General features: G+C 34.6%; 1 protein-coding gene across 1 annotated transcript in view; it reads left to right on the top strand.

Moving 5' to 3' along the window:
• The first annotated feature begins 2,624 nt into the window (after positions 1-2,624).
• Positions 2,625-14,469, top strand: part of LOC108740776 (basement membrane-specific heparan sulfate proteoglycan core protein) — a 112,306-nt gene continuing 100,461 nt past the window's right edge. The window contains exon 1 of the mRNA XM_025979981.1: positions 2,625-3,008. The gene's annotated coding sequence lies outside the window, so the exon portion shown is untranslated. The remainder of the gene's footprint in view (positions 3,009-14,469) is intronic.

Below are 14,469 nucleotides of genomic sequence, written 5' to 3'. Positions count from 1 at the left end.
AAAGAATTGGAGAACAGACGACTCTATGGAAGTCAATAAAAAATAGGCGAGATAGGTTGGTAGGACACCTTCTCAGGCATGAAGGTGTAGTCAGAGACATATTAGAGGCAGAAACAGGAGTTAGGAGGGGTAGAGGTAGACCTAGGTTAGATTACTGTTCACATATGCGAAGTTTAGCTCAGGATAGGAAAGAGTGGAGGTACGTGTCCAACCAGTCTTAGAAATGATGACCCTATGATGACAAAACAACAATACCTTAACAATAGAAGTTCATGTAATCTGTAATGCTATGAGACTAAATGTAAAGAAAGCATCCGTAATACTTATAGGGGACCTCACAGTTCACATTATCCCAACTTGGCTATCGTATTTAAACCCAGTTACTCGAGATAAAAATGTTCAGTCTCTCAAAATCTCTGAAAGCGAGACTCGAGTCTCCGTCTCTCATCGAGTCTCTCTGGTGTCGCGCAGAGAGACTGTCAAAAATACTGTTTAGCATCTCTAAACGAGAGACTCGAGTCGTTCATAGAGAGATCCTCATTTCGTATCCAGTCTCTGAACGAGACACTCGAATCCCTGAACGAGAGACTCGAATCTCTCAATAGGTGGTGTCTCGATAGACATAGTTAAAATTTTCTATGTTTAACATGCTTCAGAGATCCCAGTCTTTCAACGAGAGACTCGAGTCTCTCAATTTTTCAGTTTTATTTATTCAGTCTCTCTGTGAGAGACTAGACTCTCTGAATTAACAATTTTATCATTCGAGTCTCTCATACAGAGACTGTGAGAGATCCATAAAAACACCTAGGCAATAACTGAGAGACTATGAGAGACGCTCTCAGAGGCTCTGAAAGACTAAAAAGAGACGGAAAATTTTTGTCTAGGGATATATATAAATCACTGTTATGAACGCAAGAAAATTTACTGACAGTGGGAATATTTTTATTCTAAAGAAATCAGACATTGAGTTTTTACATTAATAGATAGAATACTAAATGTTGAAGGGAATAAATTCCTCTTTCGACGGCGCGACGTCGTTGTTCCTGTAAACGAACTGCAATCGCGATAGAGAACTGCATTCTCTCGGTAGCTCACGTTCCGTAAAAACAAATAAGAAACGACGCCACTAAGGGATACATTCGTATAAATACATAGAATTGCAAATGGCAAGAGACAGGCAGACATAAAGAGGTTCAAAAAGTTCGCGGATCTTACAACCGAACAAATAACAATGAGGTCTCGTGGCGATAAAAATATACATAGTTTCATAAATCCTTGGAGATTTTATAAAAGCCATCAACAACTTTAGCGTTTTAGTAGAGTAGGTATAGGCACTTTTAACATTAATAAACTCATGCTTAAACTTGCTTATGTTAAGGGTTCCGAAAGAGAATGTGAAGCGGAACCTTTTTAATTTCGTCGCAATCGTCCGCAATTTAATTGGTTTAGTTTACAGTTCAAAAACTAATTTCATTTAATTTCTTCTCATAATTAAAGAGTAACAGTTTAAATAAAACTCAGTACCTACCTACCTATTAATTTTTGCAAAAGTTTTTATTTACCTATATTGCGAAAATGATTTTCCAATAAGTAAACAATACAGTTAATCATATGAAACATTAAGCTTAGGAATTCAATATCTAAAAAATTTGAAAAGCGTAGATTCAAGCATTTATTCAAAAACTTCTAACTAAAATTGTTGCTTAGACAGCTTGAATTTAAGAGATTAGTGAATCAAGATATTTTTGTATACATCTACATAATTTTATACATAATAACTGCCGTAATTTAAATGAAGCCAAAATGCAAAATATCGAAATAAAATGATGTAGTTAAGTAATTTGGTCGTCACCTGACAATGATTCGTGGTATAGTAATTAACAAATGACACTATTATTTTGTCGATCTTCACTAATTTTATTGTTTTTAGAGGTTAGACCGTTCGAAGAAGTTGCTGCTGTGCACTGATAATGAAACAACTATTACGGAAAACTTGTAATCCAATAAACTTGACAAATTGGTAAAGATTTTCACAAACTGATACTATCCTGATTCGGGTTGCTTCCTAACGTTTCGCTAACACGAGTGGCGAAAATCCAACATCGGAGATGGAAGGACCTCTGAAGAAGCTTGCCATTCGTGCTACCGAAACGTTAGGAAGCAACTCCACCCGACGACGGCTTTTACAGCCCAATCAGGACAGCGTCAATTCATAATAAACTTAAAGGACAAAATAGTAGTGTCATGATATACTTTTCAATTCAAATAGATTGTATGTTAACGAATGCACATCTTGATCCTTGATGTAGTATCATCGGCAAGTTAAGCTATTATCTAGGATTCAGCAGTACGCAACAAAATTACATTTTTCAATTTTCTCACAATTATTATTTTGAAAGAAAAACAGAATTTTTATTGAATAGAAGGACATTTGTTTCAATCCCTTCACACTTCTGCATTTCCATAACGAATCGTCGACTATTAAAGTATTAATGTAGCTCGCGATCAGAATTAGACTCCTCCTTTCTGTTGCTGAAGGAAGAGAAGCGCGGAATCGCTCGCGGATTTCCTCCAGTCACTCACACGTATAAACCGAAGGATTCTAGCGATTGCCTTCCATTCAGACGCGCGAGAGCTCACCACAAACATACAGTCACACTTAATCACGTCGATTACAATCACACGAACACGTGGAACAGTATTGTATATGTGTGGGTGTGTGTGTGCGTATTTGTGTGTCTGTGTGTGAAATACTAGAACTAGAACCGAAGCAAACCGTGAAAGCAACAGTCAGTGGTGTGTTCGTCCGGCTTAGGTTTTGTACGCATCCTGACGACGACGACGACGATTTGGACGAGCGTCACGACGTCCGACCGTGCTGCTTTTGTTGTTGAGTTTTACTCGTTTTCCATCCCGTTGAGTGTGAGCATGTGACCGGCACTTTAAGACATACCGTTAGTGAACTCGCAAACAGGTGATCAGGTCTCAAATCTCAAAATCATTTCACTGTGAGTTTCATTCAGCGAAAGAAAGTTTGTGGATCTTTACAATAATTTCATTACATAATTAATTAATTTTTATATTGAGTGATTTGTGTTTATTTTATGAATCGCGTTACCTTTTACATGAGAGATAACAGTAGATTTTATTGAGTTAGATCCCAACGATAAGCTTATTGCTTTAATCTAAGTTGTTCATCCTAAAACTATCAACAAGTTGCGAAAAAATTACTCGCTTTTACTGATTACTGTAAAGATGCAGAACAATTTTCAATAGTTTTCTTTTAATGCTGCGTGAAGGTCCACAAGTTTCTGTAAGCAAAATTTTGATTGTTTCTTCGTGAAAAAACATTATGTGCCTAAGTTAGAAATGATGATATTATATTTCTAAAAGGTTTTATGCATACAAAACAATTTAAAATGTCGTTATTAATAGAATAGCACAAAACGAAATCATTTCTAGAATGAATTGAGTTAAGTAATAGATAAAAATTTTATCAACATATATCTGGAATATTTTGTAAGCTGTTTCTCACGATAGACGTTACGTTATTTTGAGACAAAAGATAATTACGATTTTTATCAGTTAATATTTTTACTACCGTTATTAACCAGAACAATTAGGTTTTAAGATGAAAATTACATGTATGCAAAGTATTCACCATGTTTCTATTGTCGAAAACTGAAAAAGAAAATAAGTATCAATTCCATGACGTTTAGTAGTTGAAGAAACAAATTTAAAAAATAAATTCCAAAAATAAAAGTATGAATTCAATACGTTTCAAAAATTTGTAAAATAATTTCGGCAGCTTATACTACAATTTTTGCAGAAATAGATGCAGTTGGTGGATTTCCCAGTTTAGAATTTTAGCTTTTTAAAACCTAATACAAATAATAAAATTTGCGTATCGTAGCTATTGCCTTCAACCAACCCTTCTTTAGAGTGATAAAGAACATTAAAAATGATTCACAACAACCTTTCGAAATAAAATTCAGAAATTATATTAAATGTTTCTGTTTTTTAAAATCCAATCGATAAATTTATAAAAATACTTCAGTCAAGCTTGTTAGAGGTTTTCTTTTTATATTGTGCTAAAATCCGCCAATAAATAATATTGAACCGCTTAACATTTTTTATAAAGTAAAGGAAAAGTTCTTAACTTTTTAAGAAAAAGCTTTTTGATATAAGTGATGTTATTAAATTTTTACGAAAATATTCCTTTCAAGTTGACCTGACGTTACAAAATGGAACTGTTGTTCTAGTCAGTGTAGGCAGAAATTGCATTTCCTTGAAGTGCACATTAGGCAATGTTAAATGGGTAATCAGGTGTTTAAGGTGAACAAATTCATTAATCTTTACCAAATTCGATTGGTTATAGCCCACGAAACTTTTTTTACGGTAACGTATTTGTTTTTCTATTTCGAGCATAACAATTACAACACATGTTAATGGCAAACGTAAAAAAAGTATTGCGCGAATTTGTTTATTCTGCCTGTCGCCGCGTAAGCCCACGCAAAGTTGGTCACAAAATGTGTGTGCAATTTCGGCGCTATTGTGCGTGACTAAAACCAAACGGGACAAAATGTGAAACTAGGAACGAGGCTGTTATTAAGTTTTCCCGTCCTTAATTAGCCACTGACGGCGTAAGGGTTGAATGTAAATTGTTTCGGCGGTTTGGGGTTGCTGCCAGTCGCGTTTATCAGTTTAAATTTGTTGCTTTAAATCGAGAACTTTTGACCCGCACATCTTATTCTTGTTCTTATGTTGTTTCGTTTGTTTAACGAATTAGAAGCACGCACAACATCAGCCGCGTATGATAATGAACGTTTTCTGTTAACTAATGAGAGACTTACATACATACTTATTGTGTTCAAGTCTCAGGTCTTTAAAATGCCGGAAAAGTTCACTAGCAGTCTGTTTTGTTATCACACGCCTGGAGAGTTAGATTGATATGCTATTTTATGACTTGTACTATCTAATTACAGAAAAGTGGCTCCAGATTTTAGTGTCCGACCGAAACTGGTTTTTACGACCGAAACCGAAACCGAAACCGAATTTCAGCAACGGTCTCAGTTTCGGCCGAAACCGAAACCGAAACTTCCTTATAAGGACCATGTTTTGAGAGAAAATAAATAAAACGTTATTATAATCAGTCAGTTTTATTTTTTTATCTTTAAATCACATAGCTCTGCAATCTTTGACATTTTCACTCATTGATAATCAAATCAAAATCAACATAACAACCCCTCATTTAAGGAAATACTTTAATTGCGCCTTAAAAATAGTTAAAATAGGTGAGATGTTTATTTGAGTAAGTATAGTATACGAGGGTGGATTGATAAGTTTCCGGCCTGACCAAGAAAAACAAGGTTTTTAAAAATTTTTTTTTTTTATTTCTCAACATAATCTCCTCCAAGGCTGATACATTTCTCATAGCGGTGTTCCAGTCTATTAATGCCATCTCTATAGACTGATTCGTCAAGCTCCTCAAAATAACCATTTACAGCTTCGATTACTTCTTCATTGTCCGCAAATCTCTTACCGCCAAGCCATTTTTTGAGATTAGGGAACAGAAAATAGTCACTCGGGGCTAGGTCTGGAGAGTAAGGAGGGTGCGGCATCAATTCAAACTTTAGATCGTTGATTTTAGCCGTCGCAACGATTGACGTGTGCGCTGGTGCGTTATCGTGATGAAACAAGATTTTTTTCTTCGCCAGATGAGGTCGTTTAATTTTCACCTCGTGGCTCAAACGTTGCAATAAGTCTGCGTAGTATTGACCAGTGATAGTATTACCCTTTGCAAGGTAATCAATGTATATAATACCTCTTGCATCCCAAAAAACAGTAGCCATAACCTTGTTCGCCGAAAAAATTGTTTTTGCCTTCTTTGGAGTTGGTTCCCCTGGTCCAATCCACTGTTTAGACTGTTCTTTGGTTTCAGGAGTGTAGTGGTGGACCCACGTTTCGTCAACGGTTACGAATCGACGCAAAAATTCGCTTGGATTACGCTTATACAATGACAAATTTGCGGTAGAAATGTTTTTTCGAATCAATTTTTGGTCGACTGTTAGCAAACGCGGCACCCATCTTGCACAGAGCTTTTCCATATGCAAATGTTGGTGCAAAATATGTTGCACACGTTCATATGACATCTTACAGGTCTCAGCTATCTCACGCACTTTCAATCTGCGGTCTCCCAGCACTATTTGATGAATTTTTTCGATCATATCTGGAGTTGTGACCTCAACGGGGCGTCCTGAGCGAGGCCCATCAGAGGTGCTCACACGACCCTTTTTAAACTCGGAAACCCACTGCTTAACGGTTGAATATGACGGGGAGGATGTCCCCAGTGTTGAGTCCATCTCTTTTTTAATTTCCTTCGGCGTTAACCCCTTCAAATAAAAGTATTTGATGACAGCACGATTTTCCTGCTTTTCCATTTTTACGAAAACCACAGAGGCGTCTTGTTCAGCGTGCTGTCAAACCTACACTAGCAAGGAGATCGGGCTGAAACTATAGCTACAAGCTATCCAAGGATGGTACTATAGAATGTCACCTCAAGGTAGGCCTAGTGGCGTCATCTCTTGGTTAGGCCGGAAACTTATCAATCCACCCTCGTACTTCGCTTGAATGGAATTTATCGCGCCTAACATGACCGAGCAGAGGGCGAGAACTCCCGAACGCAGTTTCGGTTTCGGTTGTAGTTTCGGCAGATTTGCTGCCAAAACCGAAAATAAACCGAAACTCGTTTTTTTGCCGAAACTCGACCGAAACCGAAACCGAAACCGAACTTTCGGTCGGACACTACCAGATTTCACTAATTTTTTTCTTCGGATTCTGTTAGAATCCTTGAGTCCTGAGTTTCTTTCGCCAATAACGAAAAACGATTATATATAAACATATACGACTTTTAATTACTTAAAAATAATGTGTCTAGTTTCACTCTTTTCTTAAGTAAATTAATTGTCTCTAATTAGAAGCAGCCTTTGAAATTATGTCAGAGATGTACTTCTTTAATGAAAAGTTTAACTTGAAATTCTAACTCTGGCTTGTCTACTTATTTTTACGTGAGTTTTCCTTGGTTGTCGGGATGCTAAAATATAGACTTCACTTAATCTGTCTCTTAAGTTTAAAAGCACTCATGAACGCAATTCAAGTAGTGTTGGAAAATGCATTCTTTGAAACGTTCCGGTAAACGTCGTTAGTTAAATATTCTATCAAACTTTTACATTATTTCGTAATTAATCCCTTTCATTATTGACTTGTTCCTCTTCGTCAAGTAACTGCATGTAAAGGTTGGCCGAAGTTATAATTAAATTTTTTAATTTTGCTCCAATAGTTTTTCATTTACTCGGCTTAAAATTAGGTATGCACATTGCTAGTATTTTTTAACAGATTTTCGAAGCAGTTGCGAGATAAAAACATTATTAATCTATATATCTACGAATATGTAATTACGAAATCAGGTAAAACTGTAATTGTATTTCTACTTCGTCTTATTATTTTGATCTCAATTTTTTATTTTTATCGACTATAGTTTGATAGCTTTAATAAAACAAAATTACCAACTCGTGAACTTCAGCAGAAATTATATTATATCGTATGATCCTATTTTGTGTAAACTTACAAGAACGACTTGCATATTGAAGGATATTTTAGGACCACTGTTTCTAAGTCCGACAGTTACAGAAGCAATTGATTTGCTTATTCGACTTCGACGAATAATAAACCATAGATTCCCGTAAATTTGAAATTTTTGTAGGCAATGACTTTTATGAAGGTGAACCTTCCTCCGAATAGCTGATCTAATTTTAAAACTGTTTGTAAAATAATAGTTTCAACGAAATGGAGGTAATGACACTTACATTTGTAAAGAAAATTTAATAGTTTACAATGAAAATATTTGTTCTTTCTTAAACTCAGATGTTATAATAATCAATTTGAAATTTTCATGACATTTTTGTACCAATTGAACTATATTATTTAAGTATGTTAAATTTATGTGAATGAGTGCATTCATTATACGTGTGACTGACAACGAAGCTTATGAGGTAATGATACAGAAAAAGGACGAGAGAGCTTTCACGATATTTTTGTTGATTCTATTAGTAACAGTGCAAATGTGTTCATCTCCGGATTTGTAAATTTCGATCATTTTGTGGTTTATCTAGCAACAATTTTGGCATACGACCTTGATTACTAACTGCAATGATAACCAAGGCAGTTCTTATATTACAATACTAATGTATGTTTAAAAGTTAAGTTGGTTATCGTTGAAATGCCAAATTATAAAGATCATATTCTAAATTTGATAGAAATGAGCAAATACATTGTCAAAACTTGACTATACCGTACTTCAATCAAAAATCGGCCTTATTAACCTACCCCCTTTAGTATTTTACAATCAAAACGGTTGTTATTTGATTTTACAACACTACAAGTTGTTTTGTTCTTTTTACTATTATCCTCTTTAGGTAGAAGAAACATATTTTCTTCACTATATAATTTTTGATAGGGGTGCCGAGAAAGAAAATATAATTTTGCATAAATGTTTATTAAAGGTTCCTGGTTCAAATTTCTTGTACTAATTCTACAAAAATGTTAATGAATACTTTCATAGGCTAATATCTACCCCTATTGTTTTCAATTACTGCGGTCTTCTGTTTCATGTTAATCAATTTGATAGCACGTTGCAATTAAAAATCTGTGGTACGAAAAAGATTGCTCTTTTTACTTGTTCATTCGTATGCTTTAGGTAAAATTCCTTTGGTAGATAACTACATATGTATGTACATAAGCAAGTGAAACCAATAAATGTAAACTTCTTACAGAGTTCCTTATTATAACAGGTCAATTGAAAAGTCCCCGGCCTAAAATAGTAAAACACATTTTTTTTGCAAAATTCGTTTTTTTTATTCAACATAATTCCCTTCAAGGGTGATACACTGATTATAGCGATCCTCCAACTTTTCGATACCATTTTTGTAGTACGATTTGTCCTTTGCTTCAAAATAGGCCTCAGTTTCGGCGATCACCTCTTCATTCGACGAAAATTTTTTCCCAACGAGCATTCTTTTGAGATCTTAGAACAGGAAGTAGTCGCTGGGGGCCAGATCTGGAGAATACGGTGGATGCGGAAGCAATTCGAAGCCCAATTCATGAATTTTTGCCATCGTTTTCACTGACTTGTGAGACGGTGCATTGTCTTGGTGAAGCAGGACTTTCTTTTTCTGCAAATGCGGTCGTTTCTCGGCGATTTCGTCCTTCAAACGATCCAATAACGCTATGTAATAGTCGCTGTTGATGGTCCTTCCTTTTTCAAGGTAGTCAATGAAAATTATTCCACGCGCATCCCAAAATACAGACGCCATAACCTTGCCAGCCGACTGTTGCGTTTTTGCACGCTTTGGAGCGGGTTCATCGTGTGCAGTCCACTCCGATGACTGTCGATTGGACTTCGAAGTGAAATGATGGAGCCATGTTTCATCCATTGTCACATATCGACGCAAAAACCCGGGTTTATTACGCGTGATCATCTTCAAACACTGCTCTGAATCATCAACTCGTCGTTGTTTTTGGTCAAAAGTGAGCTCGCGCGGCACCCACTTTGCACAGAGCTTTCTCATACCCAAATATTCGTGAATGATGTGATGTGTACGTTCCGTTGATATCTGTAGAGTGTCTGCTATTTCATTCAATTTCAATTTACGGTCATTCAAAATCATTTTGTGGATTTTTGTAATGTTTTCGTCCGTAACAGCCTCTTTTGGGCGTCCACTGCGTTCAACGTCTTCGGTGCTCATTTCACCACGTCTAAACTTAGCATACCAATCCTTGATGGTTGATTTTCCTGGGGCAATGTCCGGAAATTCGTTATCAAGCCAAGTTTTTGCTTCAACTGTATTTTTTCCCTTCAAAAAGCAATATTCTATCAACACGCGAAATTCCTTTTTATCCATTTTTTTCACAATAACAAAAGTTGCTTCACTAAAAATGCTATAATTCACAAACTAATGATCCGACAGGCGTCAAATTTATAGACGCGTCTTTTGAAGGTTAGGACTAACTGAAAATCATATGGATTTAGTTCTGGTGCCGCTATTTATGTGTCAGGCCGGGGACTTTTCAATTGACCCTAGTATCTTGCCTATGTACGAACGTTGACAGAAATTGTTGAAGCTCTTTGATAAACGATCATCATTTTGTCATTTGTTCGTCGTGAAAATCTTTTTCCTGTTATATCACACAGATGGTAACCGATAATCTGAAACGGTACATGTGTAGATAATCGTTATCGATAACACTCATTTGTAATTCATCAATTCATTCATTTCTCAGCTAAAACATGAAAAATATTAAAGAATTGCAAGGATTATTGAAACATCTCCAGTTCTTCAGCGACTGTAACATGAATAACTCATTGCAAAACCCTCGAGTTGCTTACTCATCTATTTACTTATAGCTAGTAGATGACATTAATAATTAAAAAACAGTCGTACTCCGATGTTCTCCATAATTAGACGAATGTAGGTCCTTGAGATCGTCCACCTTTGCGCGTTCATCTGACACTTCATCCTAAAACTTTTAATGAACTTTCTTTGGTACCAGTTTATTACAATTCAACCTTAATAAGTCTAACTTGTTAAAGATATTATTGGGTTGCAATTTAAAGCAACTAACAATAGAGTTGATCTTTCGGTTAATATTCAAACACGTTCGAAAATTCGTCGTAAACATTACGTGTATTTGAATTCACGTCCTTGTTCAGTTAAATACATTAAAAATGGAAAGTTAGGACTGCATGATAGTTTATCCTATTTTCAATTCATATACTTTACGGCTTTTAATAACTTCAATTCTTTTTCCACACAATTTGAATGCAATTGTGTATCTTCCTTTAATTTTGATTGTCGTTTAATCAAAAATTTTCTTATTGTTTCTGATCTTTGATTGGATTAAGTATAGCAAAGTTATAAAAAGATATGTCGTATGTAAGACTTCTCAGCTTCTACGAATTCATTGCTAACATTGATAGTTTGATTTACACCCAACGTTACAGCCTTACCTTCTAAGAATCGTACCTATGTATGTAATTCGCGTTGCCAATTTGGCTAATGAGGTCTCTATTTTGCTTTGTGAAGGCGTTTGAATAGGATATTTTTGTCTAACAAATGCGATCGTTGACGGTAAAATACTGCAGCGTTGGGGTGGTTACCCGCGTTGGAATAAATTAGAGGAATTTTGGATTAAAACATTAAAAGTAACATGGGTAGGTAAAGTGGAAACAAGCAAAAAAGAGGAAGCGCTCTTTAATCCTACCAAACACTTAATCGTATTCAGTGGAGGTTCGTGATGAAATGAAGCGGTCGTACGGTAGATGTTTACTTACTTATTTTTTTAAATTTACCTCATTTTAATTCAAAATGTTCATTGTAATAACGACCGACCTTTATGTTTTCTTCGTATTTGAAAAAAAGGTAGTTGTCTAGAATTGGGGCTCCAGATCAAAATCGCATTAAAAATTTTTTCATCAATTTCCGGTGATTCTACATAATAGAATTAGATGTTAGCAGGTGGGGGAGGCAGTTTTTATGACTTTATAAATAAATAAAAAAGTTTTTTTTTTAATAATAATTTTTCAAAATTGTCCCAATTCTGGATAATTACCAAAAAAATTTCCACTCCATTTCCCTTCAATTAAAACTCATACGATTAGAGTAAAGAGTAACTGTTTTCAACTGGGTGGAGTCAGCTATAGAAAGAGTACAAAAAAAATATTATTTCTGTTCTTTTAAGTTTTCCCTTATACCTTATATAATTCCATTTTAAAACGATATAAAATGTAATCGTACAAGTTTTATCTCTCATGCAATTTAATGCCGTCTTTAATGGTTTAATGCCCTCGAATTCCGTATTAACTACACACGTTTCGATGTCGTCTGTGTAACACCAGACGATAAATACTGCTCCCATTCAGATCATTTAGCGATTGCTTATTATGAGTGTTCCATTTACCATGATCTCCATTCGTATGGTATATCTATACACATATATATATGTGTATAAATAGTTATCAGTCATCCCAATATTATATTTTATAAAGTGCAGTCTTTAATACTCTGGTACATATTTATTTACCCAAAGATGATATCACATAATTGCGATTCATGTGTTTATCTGCGTGCATGAATAAAAATGGGAGGTAAATAATCTTTATTCAGTGTCATTGCAACAGATTTGATATGCACTTTTAATCATAACATAATAGTTATTACTAGTAGCAGTGACATTTATGTACCTGCTTGGATACTGCTAGATATTTTATAATATATATATTTGTGACTATATTCTTTGTACTATACTTATTTTTTGCTTGAATTGCAATCTCCTTGTGAATGCAAGTTTATAGACTACATATACATACAAAATATATGCATTAAGATAATGTTGCATTTGGCTAGATACTATTTAAAAACAATACATAGGTTTGTTTGTTAATAATCTGTTTCATAAACACATATACTAATTGTAATTTATAACACTATCTTCTATGTATAATACTATTAATAGCTATAAAATTCAACTATAATAAGTAGCTAACTGTAAGTAATTAGTTATTTATTATCGGTGTTAGTCTGTTTTATCAACCCTTAAAAAAGCTCTAGTTCTGCCGATAGATACATTGTTCTGGAGCACATGATGAGGAATTTTAAAAATTCGTTAATGTAATTACATAAACGAGGGGGCGGTCATACCAGTCTTGCCCCAACACTAAATAATCCTTTCGAAAGTTCTGTGTATTATTGTCTGCTATTATAATCGGTCATATTCTGTTCTTTTATTTACTTTTTTTGTTCTGTTTCATACGTTCAATAACAGAAAGGACCCAATGCCAACACGACAAGCTATTCATTCGCTATAAACAGTGAAAGAAACTTGCTTTGTAATTAAATAAAACCGATCTCACGATAACCGAGTGTAATTAGCATTCCTTTACCTACTTGTTAAAATTATTTATAACCAAATCAGCACCTGGTGAACATGAACTTCATGCTGATTCGGTTGAAAGTTTAATATTGTATAGTATATGATCAAATAAACGTATGTAATTGCCTAGAGATAAAATAGATATGAAATGAAATAATAGATATATGAGAGTAGTCTGAAAGAAGCCATCGTTATGTACACAGCGATTACTGCATCAAAATTGCTCTTTTAATGTAAAACGAAATATTATGATTCTTTAAAAATTTATAATTTAAATTTTCAGTGAGCAATTATGCTTCAGTAATGGAACCTAAAAAATGTACTCATAACAACCCACAGCTCTAGGCACTTTATGGTTATTAGCTATTTATAAATTTTCTTTTGGCCAAAACACTAATTTTTCTGACCGTTTTCATCAAAAAGGAGATTGCAAATTATTGAGCTAAACTTTAAAGTTATAATAAATTATTTGTTATACTAGTGTACCTTCCAAAAAGATTATTAAAGGCGTATATCGGTTGCGAAGCATGGACGGTGGACGCGTTGGAAAAGAAAAGGTTAGAAGCGTTCGAAATGTGGTGTTACAGGCGAATGATAACGATACCGTGGATAGAGAAAGTTAAAAATGATAGGAGAACAGAGGACTCAATGGAAGTCAATAAGAAATAGGCGAGGTAGATTGGTAGGGCACATTTTCAGGCATGAAAAGCTAGATAGAGACATATTAGAGGCAGAAACAGGAATAGAGAGGAGTAGAGGTAGATTATTGTTCACAAATAGTTCTGGATGTGGGATATTCCAGTTCTAGGGAAATGCGAAGATTAGCTCAGGATAGGAAAGAGTGTGGACGTGTGTGTCCAACCAGTCTTAGGACTGACGACCTTATGATGGCAATGATGATATAACTAGTATAGATAATCCGAAAAGCAGTCTATAGTTTTAAAAGTATTCGTTGAAGAAACTGGTTTTGTCTAATTATTTATGCATAAATTCACTTTTCTAACATATAAATTGAACAAAATAGTAAATATCTGCAACTAATTCTACATTATTAAGTAGGTTCTAGATATTTGTAATCAAAATTGACCGTTCTTACTTATTTTACGCCTATAAGTCCAACTGATCAAATATTTTGCGAGTTTGTTAAATAGTTAATTTAGTTTTTAGCACTTCAGGATTGGCTTAAAAAATAAATGAAAAAAGGGATTAAAAAAGAAATATTTGGCGACACTTTAATGTAGGTACTGGTCGACGAGGCAAAAAGGTTTTATGTATTTTTAATAAGTTGTAGCAACTTCTAACAATTAGTCAAGTAATATCAATGTGGGGTATCAAAACTAAACTGTATTTATCTAGTTAAAGTAAACTCACTTTTGAAGGTTTCGTAGTTTCTTGGTATTGGTATCCTCTGGAGGTACTTGAATCTTGATAATCGTGATTAAAATGACCTATTAGAAAACAATGGCGAAACGTCTGGAATCA

The sequence above is a fragment of the Agrilus planipennis genome, unplaced genomic scaffold, assembly GCF_000699045.2.
Source record: "Agrilus planipennis isolate EAB-ADULT unplaced genomic scaffold, Apla_2.0 scaffold22, whole genome shotgun sequence".
Taxonomy (NCBI): domain Eukaryota; kingdom Metazoa; phylum Arthropoda; class Insecta; order Coleoptera; family Buprestidae; genus Agrilus; species Agrilus planipennis.
Note: the sequence above shows the minus strand (reverse complement) of the source record. Positions and strands in the feature narration are given on the sequence as shown.